Raw genomic sequence first — 23,368 nt, 5'->3', positions numbered from 1 at the left:
GTATTCACTGCTCACGATGCGGTCTCCTCTACATTGGGGAGACCAAACGCAGATTGGGTGACTACTTTGCGGAATACCTCCGTTCAGTCCGCAAGGGTGACCCCGAGCTTCCGGTCGCCTGTCATTTTAATTCACCGCTCCATTCCCACTCGGACCTCACCGTCCTTGGCCTCTTGTATTGTTCCATGGAAGCTCAACGTAAACTCAAGGAACAGCAACTGATCTTCTGATTAGGCAGTCTGCAGCCTTCCAGACTCAATATCGAGTTCAACAATTTCAGATCATAACCTCGGCCCCTATTTCATTTTTTCTTGTATTTTTCCACTCCTTTCCCCCCCCCACTTTCCTTTTGTTTCTCTCTCACACCTGGCAGCTATCTCTTGCCCTGCCAGTACACTTTACACCTAATCTCAGCCTATCACCATCTCGTCTAGCTTCTAATACCTTTTATTGTCTCTTTTTTACTTCTTTTGTTTCTTTTATTCTTTTGTCCGATCACAGCCCTGCCTCCGATCTATCTTTTCTTTCCAGTTTTGAAGAAGGGTTCGACCCAAAACATCAACTCAAATTTCTGTCCACGGATGTTGCCTGACCTGCTGAGTTTTTCCAGCATTTTCTGTTGTTATCCAGCATTCACTGTTGTTCTTCCTGACTCTAAACACAGTTGTAAAGGAGTCTTCTGTTCCATGCCTAGGAGCTCTGAACCATGGAAGGGAGCGGCTGGGACACATTTCTTACTCGCCTCAAGATTAACCCACACGGCGACTTTGCTGTCAGTGAAGAGAGATGAGGGATCCACACAAAGGTGTTTAAACCAAAGCTGATTTATTTGACAAATATCCAGAATATTAAACTCCAGCCCAGTTACAGGGGTTATTAACATCAGCAGAAACAAACTCCAACTGTCAGAATGAATACGGTTCAGTCCTGGATGTGATTAACAGCAGCAAAAACAACAGAATCCAACCCCTGCTGTGACTTGTGAACTCGCTGGTGCCTCCGCAGATCATTTCTGCTTTTAAAGCTCTTCTCACAGACAGAACATTGAAAAGGTCTCTTATTGGTGTGAACATACTGGTGTGAAGTGAGGTGGGATGAGCGAGTGAATCCCTTCCCACACACGAAGCAGGTGAACGGTCTCTCCCCAGTGTGGGTGCGCTGGTGTACAGTGAGGTCAGATGATTGCTTGAACCCAGTCCTGCAGCGAGAGCACCTGAACGGTCTCTTGTCAGTGTGAACACGTTGATGGCATGTCAATTCCCCAGAACTTTTAAAGCACTTCCCACAATCTGGGCATTTAAAAGGTCTCTCATCAGAGTGAACTCGCTGGTGTGTCAGCAAGTTGGATGACTGAGTGAATCCCTTTCCACACTCAGAGCAGGTGAACAGCCTCTCCCCGGTGTGATTGTGTTGGTGTCTCAGCAGACCACTTCCGCTTTTAAAGCTCAGCTCACACTTCGAACATTTAAACAGTCTTTTATCAGAGTGAACAAGTTTGTGTTTCCGCAGGGTGGAAGAATGAATGAATCTCTTCCCACACATGGAGCAGGTGAACGGCCTCTCCCCAGTGTGAACACGTTGATGGCATGTCAATTCCCCAGAACTTTTAAAGCACTTCCCACAGTCCGGGCATTTAAAAGGTCTCTCATCAGAGTGAACTCGCTGGTGTCTCAGCAGGTGAGATGACTGAGTAAATCCCTTCCCACACACGGAGCAGGTGAACAGCCTCTCCCCAGTGTGACTGCATTTGATGTGTTTCCAGCTCAGACAGGTAATTGAATCCCTTTCCACAGTCCCCACATTTACAGTCCTCACGTTCCTCCATGGTGTGGGTGTCCTTGTGCCTCTCCAGGTTGGACTATCAGTTGAAGCCTCGTCTGCACACAGAACACGTGTACAGTTTCTCCCCGCTGTGAATGGGGTGATGTTTTTTCAGGCTGTGTAACTGGTTAAAGCTCTTTCCACACTCAGTGCACTGGAACACTCTCACTCGGGTGTGTATGTCAATGATTGTCTCTCCTGGTCACTGGGACCTTGAAGCTCCGCCCACTCATTGTTCCGGCACAAGTTAGTCGCGCATGCGCTGTGATCCTGCCCTGTCCAAGATGGCGGCCAGTGACCCCTTGACCCAGGCGGCTGGGCCTGTCACCGCGGGGCAAACACGAGGCCTGTGGGCTCTTATTCGGGGCCTGAGGCCTACCCTGGGTGTTTATGAGACTTCCCAGCCCACCAGCGGGTCCAATTCCTCCCCGAGCCCACAATCTCCTACCGCCTGCCAGAAGTGCATGCTCAGAGCAAGCCCTGTCCTGCGCCTGCACACTGGGCTCCTGTAGTCATTGATAGGGCACATTCTGCCGCGCGGTGGATTCTGGGTAAATGCCCCGCCATTGAAAATCCCCATTGGTGACAGAAATAATATTTTTGTCATCCCATTGAGCTTGTGGGTGCAGAGGCAATAAACTAAGTCAATCAAGAAATTATACAGAAACCTGACTGGGCGCCACTTTTCCATCACCAACATCTTTCTCTGGCCTGCTTCTCGCAGCCTGGTTTAGTCACTAAATGTTTTCTAACTGTTTTCAAATCGAATTCAGGCCTGTTGTTCAAAGGGAAACTCTAGAGGCTTCATTCTTTGTGTGCCCTATCTGAGAGACTGTTCACGGGTTAAATAAGCTGGCAACAAGAGTTTATAAAAGACGGAAAGGGTTTAAAAATACCACTGGCAATGCCTCTAAACACACGGGACAGAAAAATCCACTTCGTCAGTGCCCCTACCACATGTCCCAATATCCAACTCCTCCACCACTGGTGCCATATGTCTGCAGTATATACGGTTTACAAGATGAGCAAGATGGAGTCAAGGGCCGGGTAGCAGAATGGATGGAAAGATGGCTACAAAACAGAAATCAGAGGTTGAAGTTTAAGAACATTTCTCGGTGTGGCAGAAAGTGAGAAGTGGTGTCCCGCAGCGATCTGTGCTGCTGGGACTAGTGTTGTTTCCCATGACACAGCAGCAAAATACTGCGGGTGCTGGAAATCTGAAATAAAAACAAAATGCTGGAAATACTCAGCAGGTCAGGCAGCATCTGTGGAGAGAGAAACAGAGTTAGCGTTTCAGGTCGATGACCCTTCATCAGAACTGGGAAAAGCTGGAGATGGAACAGGTTTTTAAACAAGTGTAGGGGCAGGGAGAGGGAGGAGGGGAGGAAAGAACAAAAGGGAAGGTCTGTGATAGGTGATGTGCCTCAATAAATCTGAGACTCAATGTTAGCGGAACAAAACAAGGCTTTTATTAACTTAGAAGGTAACACACAGTGGAGAGGTATCTTCCATCCAGAGGTCTGCTGTACTGGATGTGAGGCAGGCTGGGCTTGCTTACATAGGGGCCAGGTATGGGCGGAGCCCTACACACAATACATTACAATACAATACAATGGTGAGGAAACGGAACAGAGGTAAGGGAAATGAAACTGAAACTAAACCACAGTCACAGGCAGAGAATACCGATGAGTGATGAATGGCATATTTCATCACATTCACCCCTTCTATAGATTTAGTCTGTTCGGGGGTTTGATAGTCCTCTGTGACTGACGTGGCTGTTGTGGTGCTGCGGGTGTTGGCTGGGTGTCCCCGGTGGCCTCCTGGGTCTCTGCCGGGGGTGCCGCCAGGGTTGTTGAAGGGGTAGTTGGTGGGGGTACCATTGGTCGATGTTCTTCCGGGGGTGATGAAAGAGTAGTGGGTGGGTAAGAGTTGCTGTGATCGTTGTTGCTGCTGTTGTCGTGGTTGTTGTCATTACCGGCTGAGGCGACGTCTTTTATGGACACGGTGTCCTCCCTTCCGTTGGCGTGCCGGACATACGCGTATTGGGGGTTGGCATGGAGTAGGTGCACTGACTCCACGAGATGGTCCATCTTGTGGCCCCTCACATGCCTTCGCACGAATACCGGACCTGGGGTGGAGAGCCATGACGGCATGGATACGCCTGAGGTGGATTTCCGGGGAAAGACAAACATTCGTTCATGAGGCGTGGCATTAGTGGCAGTACACAATAGCGACTGTATCGAATGGAGCACATCTGGGAGGACTTCCTGCCAGCGGGAGATAGGGAGGCCCTTGGTCCTTAGAGCTAGAGTGACTGCTTTCCATACTGTCCCGTTCTCTCGCTCCACTTGACCGTTACCCCAGAGGTTGTAGCTGGTGGTACGGCTCGTGGCGATCCCCCTGGACAGCATGTACTGGCGTAGCTCTTCACTCATGAAGGACACCCCCCTATCCGTATGGATGTAGCTCGGCATACCGAACAGGCAGAACAGGCTGTTGAGGCATTTAATGACCGTGGCGCTGGTCATGTCTGGGCAGGGGAAGGTGAATGGGAACCGGGAGTATTCGTCCACAATGTTCAGGAAGTAAACATTGCAGTCGACGGACGGGAGGGGGCCCTTGAAATCTAAGCTGAGCCGCTCAAAGGGCCGTGTAGCTTTGATTAAGTGGACTCTATCTGGGCGGTAGAACCGAGGCTTGCACTCAGCGCAAGTGCGGCAGTTCCTGGTCAGAGACCGAACTTCCTCAATCGAGTAGGGTAAGTTGTGGGACTTTATGAAGTGGAACAGCTGCGTGACCCCTGGGTGGCAGAGGTCGTTGTGGAGGGTCTGTAGCCGATCCCCGGTGGCGCTGGGACACATCCCTCATGAGAGGGCGTCGGGGGATTCGTTAAGGGCCCCTGGCCGGTAAATGATGTCATAATCGAAGGTGGAGAGCTCGATCCGCCACCTAAGAATCTTATCATTTTTAATCTTCCCCCTCTGTTTATTATTGAACATAAACGTTACCGACCGCTGGTCGGTAAGTAGGGTGAAGCGTTTGCCGGCTAGGTAGTGGCGCCAGTGGTGCACTGCCTCCATGATGGCTTGGGCCTCCTTTTCCACGGAGGAGTGTCTGATCTCGGGCCCTTGGAGGGTCCTCGAGAAGAAAGCTACAGGCCGCCCCGCCTGGTTGAGGGTGGCCGCCAAGGCAAAGTCAGACGCATCACTTTCCACTTGAAATGGAGTGTTCTCGTCCACTGCCTGTAGCGTGGCCCGCTCAATATCCTGCTTAATGCTTTTGAAGGCGGCGTGGGCCTCAGCAGAGAGCGGAAAAGAGGATGCTTTCAAGAGGGGGCGGGCTTTGTCGGAGTAGTTGGGGACCCATTGGGAATAATAAGAAAATAACCCCAGGCACCTTTTCAGGGCTTTGGGAGTGTTGGGCAGGGGCAGCTCCCATAGGGGGCGCAATCGGTCGGGGTCTGGTCCGATTTCCCCATTCTCCACCATGCTGCCTAGTATGCAGAGGCACGTGGTGTTGGAAACGCACTTGTCCTCGTTGTAGGTGAGGTTGAGTTTTTGTGCGGTTTTCAGGAACCTCTCGAGGTTCGAGTCGTGATCCTGCTGGTTGTGACCGCAGATGGTGACGTTGTCGAGGTAGGGGAAGGTTGCCTGCAAGTGGTGGTCATCGACCATGCGGTCCATCTCCCTCTGGAAGACCGAGACCCCATTCGTCACCCCAAAGGGAACTCTGAGGAATTGGTAGAGGCGTTCGTTCACCTCAAAGGCGGTGTACGGGCGGTCCTCTGGTCTGATAGGGAGCTGGTGGTACGCTGACTTGAGGTCGATGGTGGAGAACACCCAGTATTGGGCGATTTGGTTCACCATTTCTGATATGCGGGGTAGCGGGTAGGCGTCTAGTTGGGTGTACCTGTTGATCATTTGGCTATAGTCGATCACCATCCATTTCTTCTCGCTACCCCTTACCACCACCACTTGGGTGCGCCACGGGCTGTTGCTGTGTTCAATAATGCGCTCCTTCAGGAGCCTGTCTACCTCGGTCGTGATAAACCGCCTGTCCTCCCAGCTGTACCTCCTGCTTTTGGTCGCTATTGGCCGGCAGTTAGGGGTAAGGTTCGCGAATAGCGAAGGCGGCTTTACCTTCAGGGTAGCGAGACCGCACACTGTGAGGGGCGGCTTGGACCCACCGTAATTGAGCGTGATGCTTTGGTGGTGGCACTGGAAATCCAGGCCCAAGATCACGCTCGCACATAGATTCTTCATGATTAGTACTTTAAAATTATCGTATACAGTTCCGTTAATGGACAATTGTACCGTGCAGTAACCCATAATGGTCGATGTCTGGGTTTTATCAGCCATAGAGATGGTACCCCGAGTAGGGACCACCTTTAGGGAGAGTTGTTGTGCCAGTTCAGGGTGGATAAAACTCTCCGTACTTCCACTGTCAATTAAACATTTAACCCCGCACCCGTTTACCTCGATGTCCACCATTGATTTGGATAGCGGGTGCGGCCTGGTCTGGTCCACTGTGACTGATGCCACTGTAGGGCCCTGATCGAGACAAGATGGCGTCCACGCTGTCTGCTCACAAGATGGCGGACCCCACGAGGTCGGGCAAGATGGCGTCCAAGATGGCCGCTCCCACGGCGCACACGCAGCGGTGGCGGGTTTTCCGGTGGGGTTCCCTCTGCACACCTTCCCGAAGTGCCCCTTCTTACCACACTTAAAGCAGGTGGTGCCTTTCACCGGGCACAGGTTTCTGGTGTGCTTCGGCTGCCCGCAGAAGTAGCAGTTGTGTCCCCGACGCGTCGCGGCTGTCGTAGGGCTTCTGGGGGGAGAGCGGGGCCCCGACGGTGTCGGGCTGCCGGGCGGGGAAGATGCCTTCCAAGATGGCGGCGCCTTGGTGCACACGTGGCGGCGTGGACAGCGCGGGCTGAAGAGTAGGCGTCCGAGTTTCTCTGGGCCACATCCAGGGATCGTGCTGTGTCCACAGCCTGTTTCAGGTCCAATCCCGTTTTTTCCAGCAGTCTCTGCCGGATGTAAGTGGAGCTGAGGCCTGTGATAAAGGCATCGCGAACAAGCTCGTCAGTGTACACTGCGGCTTTTACATCTCGGCACTTGCAGTCTTTGCCAAGCGTTTTCAGGGTGCCTAGGAACTCATCCAGCGATTCCCCAGGTCGCTGTGCACGAGTAGCGAGCAGATGCCTAGCATACACCTCATTCATAGGCTGCTGGTAATGCGCCTTTAAGATGTCGCAGGCGGCCGGGTATGTGTCGGTGTCTTGGATGAGGGGGTAAACCCGGTGGCTTGCCCAATTCCGCAGGATTCCGAGTTTCATACTTGCAGCATCCATGGCGCCTGTGACAGCTGCGGAATTGTCCAGGAAGAATTCCATACACATAAACCAGCGTCCGAAGCGTGCCGATGCGTCCAAAGCATGCTGGTCCAAATCCAAACATTCGGGTTTAAAGAGTTGATCCATTGTGTTGAAAAGTAAGTTAATAAAATTGATGTGCCTCAATAAATCTGAGACTCAATGTTAGCGGAACAAAACAAGGCTTTTATTAACTTAGAAGGTAACACACAGTGGAGAGGTATCTTCCATCCAGAGGTCTGCTGTACTGGATGTGAGGCCGGCTGGGCTTGCTTACATAGGGGCCAGGTATGGGCGGAGCCCTACACACAATACATTACAATACAATACAATGGTGAGGAAACGGAACTGAGGTAAGGGAAATGAAACTGAAACTAAACCACAGTCACAGGCAGAGAATACCGATGAGTGATGAATGGCATATTTCATCACAATAGGGTGGAAGGCAGGAGAGATTAAGAGACAAAAGGGATGATGGTGCAAAGCAGAAGGAGATGGTAATGGGACAGGTTAAGCAACGAAAGATGGCTCTAGATGAGGTGTAAATGGCAATGGCAGGAAGATCAACAGGGGCCTTGTGAGAGAGGGGGGAAAATGAAAAAAAAGATAGGGACAGAGAATTGTTGAACACGATGTTGAATCCGGAAGGCTGTAAAGTGCCTACTCAAAAGAAGAGGTGCTGTTCCTCGAGCTTACGTTGAGCTTCATTGGAACAATGTAAGAGGCCGAGGACAGAGAGATCAGAGTGGGAGTAGAGCAGAGAATTAAAGTGCCAGGTGACCGGAAGCTCGGGGTCACCCTTACGGACTGAACGGAGGTGTTCCGCAAAGCGGTCACCCAATCTGCGTTTGGTCTCCCCAATGTTGAGGAGACCACATCATGAGCAGTGAATACAGTATACTAAATTGCAAGAAGTACAAGTAAATCGCTGTTTCACCTGGAAGGAGTGTTTGGGGCCCTGGACAGTGGGAAGGGAGGAGGTAAAAGGGTAGGTGTTGCAACTCCTGTGCTTGAACGTGAAGGTGCCAGGCAAAGGGGTGTTGGAGGTGATAGAGGAGTGGACCAGAGTGCTGCGGAGGGAGTGGTCCCTTCAGAATGCTGAAAGGGGAGGTGAGGGGAAGATGTGTTTGGTGGTGGGATCATGCTGGAGGTGGTGGAAATGGCAGAGGATATTCTGTTGAATGTGGAGTCTGGTAGGGTGAAAGGTGAAGGCAAGGGGAACCCTAGGAGGGAGGGGATGGGGTGAGAGCAGAAGTGCAGGAAATGGAATGGACACAGTCAAGGGCCGTGTCAACCACAGTAGAGGGAAATCCTCAGTTGAGGAAAAAGGAAGACATGTCGGAAGCACTGGTATGGAAGTTGACATCATCAGAGCAGGTGCAGCAGAGATGGAGAAACTGGGAGAATGGAATAGAGTCCTTACAGGAGGCGGGGTGGGAGGAAGTGTAGTCCAGGTAGCTGTGGGAGTCAGTGGGCTTATAGTGAATGTTTACCATGATTTGGACTCAGAACTTGGAGTATGGTATCAGAGTTTGCAGATGGCACCAAATTGGGTGGTGTAACTAATAATGTTGGGGACTGCACCAAAATACAGGAAAACATAAACAGGCTTGCAGACTTGGCCGATAAATGGGGAATGAAACTCAATATTGCAAAATGTGAGCTGGTTCATTTTGGTAGGAGGAATAAGGAGGCCACTTATTCCCTGTGCTCACTGACCTACATTGGCTCTCGGTTAAGCAGCGCCTCGATTTCAAAATTCTCATCCTTGTGTTCAAATCCCCACATGGCCGCGCTCTTTCCTATCTCTGTAATCTCCTTCAGCCCCACAACCCCCCGAGATATCTGCGCTCCTCTAATTCTGCCCTCTTGAGCAACCCTGATTATAATCACTCAACCATTGGTGGCCGTGCCTTCTGTTGCCTGGGCCCTAAGCTCTGGAATTCCCTGCCTAAACCTCTCCGCCTCGTTATCTCTCTGTCCTCCTTTAAGACGCTCCTTAAAACCTACCTCTTTGACCAAGCTTTTGGTCACCTGCCCTAATTTATTCTTATGCGGCTCAGTGTCAATGTTTTTGTCTTAAAATACTCCTGTGCAGCGCCGTGGGACGTTTTACTACATTAAATGCGCTATATAAATACAAGTTGTTGTTGTTGTTGTTAGAAGGGAATGAATTAAATGGAATAAAAGTGCAAAGAGATCTGTGATTACAGACACATAAAAGTAGCAACACAAGTTGAACAGGCCATAAAGAGTGCAAAGAAAGGACTGGGGCCCATTTCTAGAATAGAATACAAAAGCAGGGAGGTAATGTTGAATTTATATTGAACCTTGGTGAGACCACAGTTGGAGCACTGTGAGCGGTTCTGGTCTCCACTCTACAAAAGGATATTGAAGCACTGGAGAAAATGCTGAAAAGATTGACAAGAACGTTACCAGAATTGAGAGGATGCGACTCTCGGGCACGATTGAGCAGGTTTGGGCTCTTTTCTCTGGAAGAGAAGACTAAGAGGAGTCCTGATTGATATGAAGGTGTTCGATAGGATACATGTGGCAAAATTGTTTCCACTTATGGGTGAGTCAGGACAAGAGTGGAGCAATATAAGATAGTCACTAACAGATGAAATAAAGAAGTTCGGAGGAAGTTCTTCACACACAGTGTGGTGAGAATGTGGAACTCGCCGCCACACTGAGTGACTGAAGCAGATAGCAATGGTACATTTAAGAGCAGGGTTGATGCATCTATGAGAGAAGGGAATAAAGGAATATGAGGGCAGGGTAGGAAGCGGTCATTCGAGTGGGTGGAGGCTCGTTGATGCGCTATCAATAACTCAAAAAACTGAGATTAAGCGAGTAATTAACAGGCTTTTATTAACAAGAGAATGAAGGTGTGCCTCGAGTGGTCGACCGGTCCAGAATACAAAGGGGCTGCGGAGCAATCACCTTTATACTAGGATTTGTGGGAGGAGTCAGCCGAGACATGTACAGGCATGTACACAGTGGAATACAAACAGTGGTTTACCACATTCACCCCTTGTTTAAAATTGAGTCCGGCGGGGTGAAGTGTATTAAAAGTTAGTGTATTGGAGTCTCTCCGGAGGTCTTGTCTGCCGCTGTGATCGACGTGGCGACGGCAGGGGTAGTGAAGCTTCCAGCGTCGAGTCCCGCGTAGGCTGGGGCACTGGTGTGTCGTCCTCGTAGATGTCGAGCGGGTCGCGGGGCCCAGGCCTGCCGTCTGCTGGGGCTGGATATCGGATCGTGGGGGGGGGTAGTGGGTAGTGGGTTACTGCGGCCCCCGAGGGTGCGAGGTCTCTTATGGAGACTGTGTCCTCCTGCCCGTCCGGGTACGCAATGTAAGCATACTGGGGGTTGGCGTGGAGGAGGTCGACCCTCTCGACCAGGGGGTCCATTTTATGGGTCCTCACGTGTCTTCTCAGTAGGACCGGCCCTGGGGATGTCAGCCATGGCGGTAGCGATGTCCCCGATGTGGACTTCCTTGGGAAGACAAACATTTTCTCATGAGGGGTGGCGTTAGTGGCAGTGCAGAGCAGTGACCGAATAGAGTGGAGCGCATCGGGGAGCACATCCTGCCAGCGGGAGGTCGGAAGGCCCCTAGACTTTAAGGCTAGCAGGGCGGCCTTCCAAACTGTTGCATTTTCTCTTTCCACCTGTCTGTTCCCCCGGGGGTTGTAACTGGTGGTCCTGCTTGTGGCAATACCCCTAGCTAGCAGGTACTGATGGAGTTCGTCGCTCCTAAACGATGAGCCCCGGTCGCTATGGATATAGCTGGGGAAACCGAACAGGGTGAAGAGGTCGTTCAGACATTTAATGACTGTGGCACTGGTCATGTCCGGGCAGGGGATGGCGAACGGGAAACGGGAGTACTCATCAATAATATTGAGGAAGTACACATTGCGGTCGGAGGAGGGGAGAGGCCCTTTAAAATCAATGCTCAGGCGCTCGAAGGGGCGAGTGGCTTTTATCAGGTGAGCCCTGTCTGGTCGATAAAAGTGCGGTTTGCACTCAGCGCAGATTTGGCAGTTCCTGGTCATGGTCCTGACCTCCTCAATGGAGTAAGGCAGGTTGCGGGCCTTGATGAAGTGGAAGAACCTGGTGACCCCTGGGTGGCAGAGGTCATTGTGGAGGGCCCGCAGTCTATCGATCTGTGCGCTGGCGCAGGTGCCACACGATAGAGCATCCGGGAGTTCATTGAGCTTCCCGGGCCGGTACAAGATCTCGTAATTGTAGGTGGAAAGTTCGATTCTCCACCTCAAGATCTTGTCGTTTTTGATTTTGCCCCTCTGCTTGTTGTTAAACATGAAAGCAACTGAACGCTGGTCAGTGAGCAGGGTAAATCGTTTTCCGGCTAGGTAGTGCCTCCAATGACGCACAGCCTCCACAATAACCTGGGCCTCCTTCTCAACAGCGGAGTGTCTGGTCTCCGGGCCCTGGAGGGTTCGTGAAAAGAAGGCCACGGGTCTCCCCGCTTGATTGAGGGTAGCGGCCAGGGCAAAGTCGAACGCGTCGCTTTCCACCTGGAAGGGGATGGATTCCTCCACTGCATGCATGGTGGCTTTAGCAATGTCTTCCTTGATACGGTGGAATGCTAAGCGGGCCTCTGCCATCACGGGAAAAGAGGTGGACTTGATCAGCGGATGGGCCTTGTCCGCATAGTAGGGGAACCACTGGGCGTAATAAGAGAAAAACCCTAGGCACCTCTTCAGGGCCTTGAGGCAGTGGGGCAGTGGGAGTTCCATAAGGGGACGCATCCGGTCGGGGTCGGGGCCGATGACTCCGTGTTCCACAACACAGCCAAGGATGGCGAGGCGGTTTGTGCGGAATATGCACTTCTCCTTGTTATACGTCAGGTTGAGGAGTTTGGCGGTGCAGAGGAATTTTTTGAGGTTTGCGTCATGGTCCTGCAAGTCATGGCCGCAGATGGTCACATTGTCCAGATATGGGAAAGTGGCCTGCAACGCATTTTGATCTACCATCCGGTCCATCTCCCTTTGGAGGACGGAGACCCCATTGGTAACGCCAAAGGGAACCCTAAGGAAGTGATAGAGGTGGCCGTTTGCCTCAAAGGCAGTATACTGGCGGTCCTCAGGGCGGATAGGGAGCTGGTGGTACACTGATTTCAGGTCAATGGTCGAGAAGACGCGGTACTGCGCGATCTGGTTGACCATATCAGCTATGCGGAGGAGTGGGTAAGCGTCCAGCAGGGTGTAGCGATTTATTGTCTGGCTGTAGTCGATGACCAGGCGCTGCTTCTCGCCGGTCTTAACGACCACAACCTGGGCTCGCCAGGGGCTGGTGCTGCCCTCAATAATCCCTTCCTTCAGGAGCCGCTCCACTTCGGTTTTAATGAAAACCCTGTCCCCGGCACTGTATCGCCTGCTCTTTGTGGCGATGGGCTTACAGTCGGGGGTGAGGTTAGCAAACAGTGGGGGGGGTGACTCTGAGTGTGGAGAGGTTGCACCTGGTGCGCAGCGGGCAATTTGGAAGCTGCTGGCTGCGGACTGTGAGTGGGGGGAGGGGTCCACCGTACGCCATCGTAACACTTTTAAGGTGGCACTGAAAATCTAACCCCAGCAGAACGGCAGCACAGAGGTCGGGCAGGACCAGAAGTTTAAAATTATCGTACACAGTCCCGTCTACTACGAGTGTCACCATGCAGTAGCCGCCAATGTCCGCCGAATGGGACTCGGAGGCCATAGAAATCTGCTGGTGCACAGGCAGGACTGGGAGAGAGCAACGCCGCACTGTGTCGGGGTGGATGAAGCTCTCCGTGCTCCCAGAGTCAAAAAGGCAGATTGTTTCGTGACCATTTACCTTAATGTCCATTGTGGAACTGGCCAGCTGGTGCGGTCTCGCTTGGTCCAGTGTAACGGAGGCCAGCGTAGGGGTCGGTGTGTCACTGCGGGTATCAGATGAGGCGGCGTTGGGGGCCTGCTGCATCCCGGCTGTCGTCCAAGATGGCGGCGTCCATGATCCCCATGTGGCTGGAGGCGTCCAAAATGGCTGCTGTTCCGGTGGTTCGCACATGGCTGGGGAGGCCCAAGATGGCGGCCCGCACGGCCCACACGCAGCGCTGCTGGGGTTCGGGGTGGCTTTGGCCCTGCAGATGCTGGCGTAGTGTCCCTTCTTCCCGCAGCCCGAGCAGATCGCATTTTTCACCGGGCAGCGTGCTCTGGGGTGTTTGGCCTGGCCACAGAAGTAGCATTTCTGGCCTTGGGGCACTGCCGTCTGGCCTTGGGACACTGCTGCGGTAGTTGGGCCGTTGCTGGGATGTGGCTGGGGTGGCACGGCGCTATGAGGCGGTCCTACTGTGTCCCAGGCTGTTGTTCCCCGCGGCATCCACGGTGCAGAGGAGTAGGCATCCATGCCCCGGTAGGCTGCATCCAATGATAGTGCGAGTTCAGAGGCCTTGTTGAGGTCGAGGTCACTCTGCTCCAACAGTCGCTGTCGGGTGTAATTGGACCTGTGGCCCGCTACAAAAGCGTCCCAGATAAGTTCCTCTGTGTACACGGCGGCCTTTACATCCTTACAACCACAGGCCCGGCCAAGCACAGACAGTGCCTGAAGGTATTCCACGGTCGATTCCCCAGGTTGTTGTTTACGACTCCCCAGAAGGTGCCTGGCGTACACTTCGTTCACTGGGCGCGTGGACTGGTCCTTGAGGAGCTTGATAGCGTCCGCGTACGAGGTCGCGTCTTGGATGACCGAGTACACTCGGTGGTTCACTTTGGAGGTCAGGACATCCAGTTTGTCCTCGTCTGATTTGATTGCAGCGGAGGCGGTCAGGAATTTTTTGAAACACTTAAGCCAGTGAGTAAACTTGGTGGATGAGTCCGCCTCCCGATGATCTCAGTCCAGGCATGCTGGTGTGAGGATCTTCTCCATTATAAAAATCTTGTTAATAAAATTGATGCGCTATCAATAACTCAAAAGACTGAGATTAAGCGAGTAATTAACCGGCTTTTATTAACAAGAGAATGAAGGTGTGCCTCGAGTGGTCGACCGGTCCAGAATACAAAGGGGCTGTGGAGCAGTCACCTTTATACTAGGGTTTGTGGGAGGAGTCAGCCGAGGCATGTACACAGTGGAATACAAACAGTGGTTTACCACACTCGTGTAGGGTATAAACACTGGCACAGACCAGTTGGACCAAATGGCCTGTTTCTAGGCTGTCAATTCTATGTACGTACAGCAGGGGTGGATTAATATTCGGGCCCTCGGGGCCCTGGGGTGGATTAATGCTCAGAGCTATGTGGCCCTTGCCCATGGGGTGCTTTAGGAACATACATAAGAATTAGGAGCAGGAGTAGGCCATACGGCTCTTCGAGCCTGCTCTGCCATTCAATAAGATCATGGATGATCTTCAACCTCAACTCCACTTTCTCACCCGATCCCTATATTCCGTGATTCCCCTAGAGTCCAAAAATCTATCTATTTTAGCCTTGAATATACTCAAAGACTCAGCATCCACAGCCATTTGGGGTAGAGAATTCCAAAGATTCAGAACCCTCAGTTAAGAAATTTCAACTCATCCTTAAATGGCTGACGCCTTATCCTAAGACTATGCCCCCTAATTCTAGACTCTCCAGTCTGGGGAAACAACCTCACAGCATCTACCCTGTCAATCCCCCTCAGAATCTTACATATTTCAATGAGATCACCTCTCGTTCTTCTAAACTCCAGAGAGTATCGGCCCATTCTACACAATCTCTCATCATAGGACAGCCCTCTCATCCCAGGAATCAATCTAGTGAACCTTCGTTGCACCGCCTCTAAGGCAAGTATATCCTTCCTCAGATAAGGAGACCAAAACTGTGCACAGTACTCCAGGTGTGGTCTCACCAAGGCCCTGTACAATTGTAGTAAGACGTCCTTACTCTTATGCTCCATCCCCCTTGCAGTAAAAGCCAACATGCCATTTGCCTTCCTAATTGTCTGCTGTACCTGCATGCTAACATTCAGTGTTTCCTGTACGAGGACACCGAAATCTCTCTGAACACCAACATTTAATAGTTCCTCAATATTAAAAAATATTGTTTTCCTATTTTTCCTATCAAAGTGAATAACCTCACAATTCTCCACATTATACTCCATCTGCTGTCTTATTGCCCCCTCACCTAACCTGTCTACATACCTTTGCAGGCTGCTTGTGTCCTCCTCTCAGCTGACTTTCCCACCTAGCTTTGTATTGTCAGCAAACCTGAACACATTGCACTCAGTCCCTTCATCTAATCATTGATATAGATTGTAAATAGCTGAGGCCCAAGCATTCTTGTGGCACCCCACGAGTTACAGCCTGCCAATCGGAAATTGACCTGTTTATTCCTACTCTGTGTTTTCTGTCAGTCAACCAATCCTCTCTCCAAGCTAATACATTGCCCTCAATCCCACGAGCCCTTATCTTGCTTAGCAACCTTTTATGTGGCACCTTATCGCATGCCTTTTGCAAATCCAAATATACTACATCCACTGGTTCGCCTTTATCTACCCTGCCAGTTACATCCTTAAAAAACCTAATACATTTGTTAAACACAATTTCCCTTTCATAAAACCATGTTCACTCTGCCTAAGTGCCCTGTTACCACTTCCTCAGTCATGGATTCCAGCATTTTCCCCATGACTGATGTCAGGCTAACTGGATTGTATTTCCCCGTTTTTGCTCTCCCTCCTTTCTTGAATAGAATGCTTGGGCCGATGGGCCCTCCCCAGAGGAGGATTAATGCTCGTGCCTATGGGGCCCTCCCCTATGGATGGATGAATGCTGCTGATGGCCCACAGCGCCTCATGGGTACCCAGTTTTGAGCTGCTAGGTCTGTTCAAATTCTATCGCACTTAGCACAATGGATCATTTGCACAGTGTGAAGACACTTGGTGTAATCTGTTAATTCCAGCAACATACCTCTAGTTTCTGAGTCCAAATGATAGTGAACACCAGTGGTCCCAGCACGGATCTGTGTGGGACACCAGTTCTCACTTTTTGCCAGTCCGAGAAACTCCCCTTAACTTCCACCCTCTGATTTCTGTTTTGTAGCCAGCTTTCCATCCATTCTGCTGCCTGGCCCTTCACTCCACACAGCCTGACCTGGGTCATCTTGTCGATCTTACATACTGTTTATGGATAGCAAGCTGGTCACAAAACAGAAAACAGAGAGTAGGGGTTGGGAGTAGCTACTCAGACTGGCAAAAGGTGGGAAGTGGTGTTCCACAGGGATCGGTGCTGGGATCACTATTGTTCACCATTTATATAAACAATTTGGACTCGGGAATCAGAAGAACAATTTCAAAGTTTGTCAATAACACCAGAAAAGGTAGAGTTAATACTGAGGAAGACAAAATGCAAGAAGATATTAATAAATTTCAGAATGGGTGTGTAATTGGAAAAATAATTTCACTATAGATCAGTGTGAGGTGGTGTGTTAATGAATTTCACTATAGATCAGTGTGAGGTGGTGTGTTAATGAATTTCACTATACATCAGTGTGATGTGGTGTGTTAATGAATTTCACTATAGATCAGTGTGAGGTGGTTTGTTAATGAATTTCACTATTGGTCAGTGTGAGATGGTGTGTTAATGAATTTCACTATAGATCAGTGTGAGATGGTGTGTTAATGAATTTCACTATAGGTCAGTGTGAGGTGGTGTGCTTTGGTGGGAAGAATAAGGGGGCCACTCACTACTTGGATAAGGGGGTGAAATTGGGTTGCTTTGTGCCTCCTGTGATATTCAGCGGGAGGTTAGCGGTGGCGGTAGATGGTAGCTCCCCGCGGCACTGCACTGCCGGCAATGACGTCATTGCCATGCGCAGCACCCTGGCTGCAACCTTGGGTATGAAACACCTGACCTATTGCCGGACGATATGTCAGAACGGGTCAGGGGTCATTCCTGCAGCCACGGCGACGCCACTTAAAGGGCAGGTGTCGGGCGGCAACTTTTTATTTTGGCCGACTGCCAGCACCTGCCGACTTCCCCTTTCTTCTTCGGGGTGTTGGCCGCGATCGCTCAGCCCAGCGCTCCTCTTGATCCAACACCCCGCTCCCCAGTGGTCCAGCAGGGCCCCGGTGTGCGCAGTGCTAGGCCCCTCCCCTTTAATCAGGGAGGGAGGTCTGCTATGTCGCTATGTGCCGACGGGCGTGGCGCTCTTGCATGAAGTGCCGCGGAATTCACTGGTCATGCCCCAAGAGAGAGGGGAGTGCTTCCAGTAGCACCCCTCCTCCTGCTTGGGGTGCCACCACTGAATTTAATGCGCAGGGGTGCTAACTTCGCCCCGGCGACGTTAGCAACCCAAAGGGGGCGCCACCAAATTTTTCCCCCTAAGCGTCTAAATGGGCTGGAGGAGCAGAGGGATCCAGGGATACAGATAAACAAATCACTAAAAGTAGCGACACAGGTTAATAAGGCCATTAAAAAGAAAGCACTGAGTACATTCCTAAAGGAGCCTTCTGTTCCGTGCCTAGGAGCTCTGAACCATGGCAGAGCACGGATGGGACACGTTTCTCACACGCCTCGAGATTACCCGCACGGTGACTTTGCTGTCAGCGAAGAGAGATGAAAAAGACCAAAGTGCCGTTTGCCCCTCTCAGTGTGGCCCTGAAGGACTGTGTCCAGGCTGGGGTTCTGTTCCCGCCGTACGATCCTTCCCCAGGTTGTCCTTTCTGAGCTCCAGCCAGGTGATGCTAAACACTCAGGTGGGAAGGAAGAAAATCTGCAACAATGTGCTTAAAATAAAGCTGGGTTATTTGACATCTATCCAGAATATTAAATTCCAGCCCAGTTACAGGAGTTATTAACATCAGCAGAAACAAACCCCAACTGTCAGAATGAACATGGTTCAGTCCTGGATGTGACTAACAGCAGCAATAACAGCAGAATCCAACCCCTGCAGTCACATGTGAACTCGCTGGTGTCTCAGCAGGTTGGATGACTGAGTGAATCCCTCCCCACACACGGAGCAGGTGAACGGCCTCTCCCCAGTGTGAGTGCGCTGATGTACAGTGAGGTCAGATGATCGCCTGAACCCAGTCCCACAGTAAGAGCACCTGAAAGGTCTCTCGTCAGTGTGAGCTCGCTGGTGTCTCAGCAGGTGGGATGAGCGAGTGAATCCCTTCCCACACACGGAGCAGGTGAACGGCCTCTCCCCAGTGTGAGTGCGCTGGTGTACAGTGCGGTCAGATGACTGCCTAAACCCAGCCCGCAGTGAGAGCACCTGAATGGTCTCTCGTCAGTGTGAACACGTTGATGGCATGTCAGTTCCCAGGAACTTTTAAAGCACTTCCCACAGTCCGAGCAGTTAAAAGGTCTCTCGTCAGTGTGAACTCGCTGGTGATTCAGCAGGTTGGATGACTCAGTGAATCCCTTCCCACACACAGGGCAGGTGAACGGCCTCTCCCCAGTGTGAACTCGCTGGTGTCTCAGTAGGTGGGATGACTGAGTGAATCCCTTCCCACACTCAGAGCAGGTGAACGGCCTCTCCCCAGTGAGAACACGCTGGTGTGTCTGAAGGTCAGATGACTGAGTGAATCCCTTCCCACACTCAGAACAGGTGAACGGTCTCTCCCCGGTGTGAACTCGCTTGTGTCTCGATAGGCCAGATGGTTGGCTGAAGCCTCGTCCACACACAGAACACGTGTACGGTTTCTCCCCGCTGTGAACGGTGCTTTTTGCTTCCATGTTCAGAGGCCGATGATATTCAGATCGGATGAGTCGAGTGACTCTGTCAGATCTTGAAGTGATGTTTGGTTTGAGCTTACCATCTGTAAATCCTCCCCTTCCAGTGCCCTGTAAAATTAATTTAAAACAGGGAGCGTGAGAGACAACCCACAAGAAAACAAAGGCAGGTTGTGAAATTGAGCTCAACGAATCTGGTCAATTGTGGGGCCGGCACTAGAGAAAAGTGACCATGAAAGCTGCCGGATTGTCATAAAAACCCAACTGGTTCACTGATGTCCTTCAGGGAAGGGAATCCGCCACCTGGTCTGGGCCTACACAAGACTCTGGCCTCTATGGGAGGAGCGAGAGAGAGAGAGAGAGGTGGGTGTGGGAGGGGGAGGGGGCGAAGGAAAGGAACTTTATACATCTGCAACTCGACCAGAACTTTGATAGAACCTCCAAAACCCACAACCTCCACCACCTAGAAGGACAAGGGCAGCTGTTGTATGGGAGCACCATCACATCCAAGTTCCCCTCCAAGTCAGACACCATCCTGACTCAGATATATTCATCGTTGCTGGGTCATAATCCTGGAACTCCTTACCGAACAACATTGTGGGAATACCTTCACCACACGGACTGCAGTAGTTCAAGAAGGTGACTCACCACCCCCTTCTCAACGGGAAACTGGGGATCGGCAATACAGGAAACTTTCGTTTAAACGGAGGTTAAATATCCGGAATGCTCTATCCACCGGCAAAATTCAGGAGTGGGTTCAGATAACTTTTTTTACTTTTAGCTGCTTTTTTTCTCCATTTGTGGCTCTGCAAGCGTCTCGCTGAAGCTGTTGCTTAGCTACAGAGATGCTTGCAAGCTGCGCCGACAGTTTTGAAGCTGTTGCTAAGCAACAGGGTTTGTTGCTTCAGACGGAGCTCAGAAGCTCCGTATCTTTTAACTATAGCGCTCGTTTCTCCGGCAGTGTTGATCGACCGGCACCAGCTCGGTCCCGTCAGTGCCGGATACCAGAAAGTTTCCTGTATTTGCTGCTCTTGCGAGCTACGCCCACATCCCAAGAATGAATTAAAACAAATCTGGAGATGTAAACTGGATTAAAAGCCTGTACAGAAATACTGGTTCCTAAAACAATACTCTTTTACATTGTACGGACAGTGTCTGTGTAACAACCTAATCTCCCCTAGAATCCACCTCCCTTAACAGTCTCACATTGGAAATTGTTGGGTCCTCCTGGGCTCAGAAGTACTGGGGGTTAAACCCAGCAGCTTCTCCTCCATCTCCACTCCAGCTCAAACTGAAACATAGAAACATACAAACATAGAAACACAGAAGATAGGAGCAGGAGTAGGTTATTCAGCCCCTCAAGCCTGCTCCGCCATTCAATGCGATCATGGCTGATTATCCAAATTCAGTACCTGGTCCCTGCTTTCTCCCCATACCCCTTGATCCCTTTAGCTTTAAGAAATATATCCAACTCCTTCTTGAATATATTTAATGTATTGGCCTCTACTGCCTTCTGTGGTAGAGAATTCCATAGGTTCACCACTCTCTGGGCGAAGAAATTCCTCCTCATTACTGTCCTAAATGGCTTACCCCGTATCCTTAGACTGTGACCACTGGTTCTGGACTCCCTGACCATCGGGAACATCCTTCCTGCATCTAGTCTGTCCAGTCCTGTCAGAATTTTATAAGTTTCAATGAGATCCCCTCTCATTCTTCTAAACTCCAGTGAGTACAAGCCCAATCGTCCCAATCTCTCCTCACATGTAATTCCTGCCATCCCAGGTATCAGCCTGGTAAATCTTCGTTGAACTCCTTCCACGGCAAGAACATCCTTCCTCAGATAAGGCGACCAAAACTGCACACAATACTCACAATGTGGTCTCACCAAGGCCCTGTACAACTGCAGCAAGACATCCTTGTTCCTGTACTCAAACCCTCTCGCTACGAAGGCCAACATAAAAGGTCCCACATAAAAGATTAGCATGGAAAATTGAGGCTCATGGGATAAAGGGGAAAGTTTTGGCGTGGATAGGGAACTGGCTGTCAGATAGAAAACAGAGAGTTGGAATAAACGGCTCATTTTCTGAATGGCAGGCAGTAACAAGTGGGGTACCACAGGGATCTGTCCTGGGCCCCCAGCTGTTCACAATTTACATTAATGACCTGGATCAGGGAGTCGGATGCAGCATTTCCAAATTTGCAGACGACACTAAACTAGGAGGTGGGGTGGGCTCAGAGGAAGAGACCAGGAAGCTCCAGAGCGATTTGGACAGACTGGGCGATTGGGCGGATAAATGGCAGATGCACTATAATGTGGACAAGTGCGAAGTTATCCACCTTGGGTGCAGGAACGGGAGGGCAAATTATTATTTAAATGGCAATAGATTGGGAGAGGGGGAAGTACAGAGAGACCTGGGTGTTCTTGTACACCAGTCACTGAAGGCGAGCATGCAGGTGCAACAGGCGGTCAAGAAGGCAAACGGTATGCTGGCCTTCATAGCAAAAGGGTTAGAATACAGGAACAGGGATACCTTGCTGCAGCTGTACAGGGCACTGGTGAGACCACACCTCGAGTACTGTGTACAGTTTTGGTCGCCTCATCTGAGGAAGGATGTTCTTGCCATGGAGGGGGTGCAGCGGCGATTCACCAGGCTGATACCAGGAATGGCGGGAATGACCTATGAGGAGAGACTATGTAGTTTAGGGATGTACACACTGGAGTTTAGAAGATTGAGAGGGGACCTCATAGAAGTGTATAAAATTCTGACAGGTCTAGACAGACTGGATGCAGAAGGAATGTTTCCCTTGGCGGGTGAGAACAGAACTAGAGGACATAATTTAAGGATAAGGGCTAAACCATTTAGGACAGAGATGAGGGGGAATTTCTTCACTCAGAGAGTGGTGAACCTGTGGAACTCATTGCCACAGAGGGCAGTGTACGCCAGCTCATTAAATATATTTAAGAGGGAATTAGATATATTTCTACGGGCAAAAGGGGTTAAGGGTTACGGAGAGAAGGCGGGGACGGGATACTGAATTAAAGGATCAGCCATGATCTCATTAAATGGCGGAGCAGGCACGAAGGGCCGAATGGCCTACTCCTGCTCCTATCTTCTATGTATCTATGTAACATACCATTTGCCTTCTTAACCGCCTGCTGCACCTGCATGCTTACCTTCAGCGACTGGTGCACAAGGACACCCAGGTCTCGTTGCACTTCCCCTTCTCCCAATCTATTGCCATTCAGATAATAATCTGCCTTCCTGTTTTTGCCACCAAAGTGGATAACCTCGCATTTATCCACATTATACTGCATCTGCCATGCTTCTGCCTAATCACCCAACCTGTCCAAATCATACTGGAGTTTTTCGGCATCCTCCTCACACACGCCCACACTGCTTTGTGTCGTCTGTAAACTTGGAGATGTTACATCTAGTTCCCTCGTCTAGATCATTTATATATATTGTGAATAGCTGGGGTCCTAGGACCCATCCCTGCGGTACCCCACTAGTCACTGCCTGCCACTCGGAAAAAGACCCGTTTATTCCAACTCTTTGCTTCCTGTCTGCCAACCAGTTCTCGATCCAAGTCAGTACCTTGCCCCCAATCCCATGTGCCTTAACTTTACACGCTAATCTCTTATACGGTACCTTATCGAAAGCCTTCTGAAAGTCCAAATACACCACTTCCACTGGTTCTCCCTTATCTATTCTACCAGATACATCCTCAAAAAATTCCAGATTAGTCAAGCATGATTTACCTTTTGTAAATCCATGTTGACTTTGTCCAATCCTGTCACTGTTTTCCAAGTGCTCTGCTATTACATCTTTTATAATGGACTCTAGCATTTTCCCCACTCCCGATATAATTCCCTGTTTTCTCTCTCCCACCTTTTTTGAATAGTGGGGTAATATTAGCTGCCCTCCAACCCATGGGTACTGTTCCAGAGTCTATCGAATTTTGGAAGATGACCAGCAATGCATCTACTGTTTCTAGGGCTACTTCGTTAAGTACCCGAGGATGTCGATTATCAGGCCCTGGGGATTTATCGACCTTCAATCCCGTCAATTTCCCTAACACCATTTCCCTACAAATACTGATTTCTTTCAGTTCCTCCCTCTCATTAGACCCTATGTTCCCCAACATCTCTGGGAGGTTATTTGTGTGCTCCTTTGTGAAGACAGAACCAAAGTATGTATTTAATTGGCCTGCCATTTCTTTGTTCCCATTATAAATTACCCTGATTCTGCCTGCAAGGGACCTATACTTGACTTCACCAATCTTTTTCTCTTCACATATATCTACAGTTAGTTTTTATGTTCCCTGAAAGCTTACGCTCATACTCTATTTCTCCCCATTTAATTAATCCCTTTGTCCTCCTTTGCTGAATCCTAAACTGCTTCCAATCCTCAGGTTTACTATGTTTTCTGGCCTATTTATATGTCCTCTCCTTGGATCTTACGCTATCCCTAATTTCCCTTGTTAGCCAC

The 23,368-nt window shown here is 50.4% G+C and overlaps 1 pseudogene; it reads right to left on the bottom strand.

Annotated features, from left to right (window-relative positions):
• Window positions 1-361: 361 nt before the first annotated feature.
• LOC147081949 (uncharacterized) lies at window positions 362-18,983 on the bottom strand (annotated as a pseudogene).
• Window positions 18,984-23,368: the final 4,385 nt, after the last annotated feature.

This window comes from Somniosus microcephalus, unplaced genomic scaffold, assembly GCF_052327205.1.
Source record: "Somniosus microcephalus isolate GS21.2 unplaced genomic scaffold, FLI_Smic_1.0 scaffold279, whole genome shotgun sequence".
Classification (NCBI taxonomy): domain Eukaryota; kingdom Metazoa; phylum Chordata; class Chondrichthyes; order Squaliformes; family Somniosidae; genus Somniosus; species Somniosus microcephalus.
This window is presented reverse-complemented; position numbering and strand designations above follow the sequence as displayed.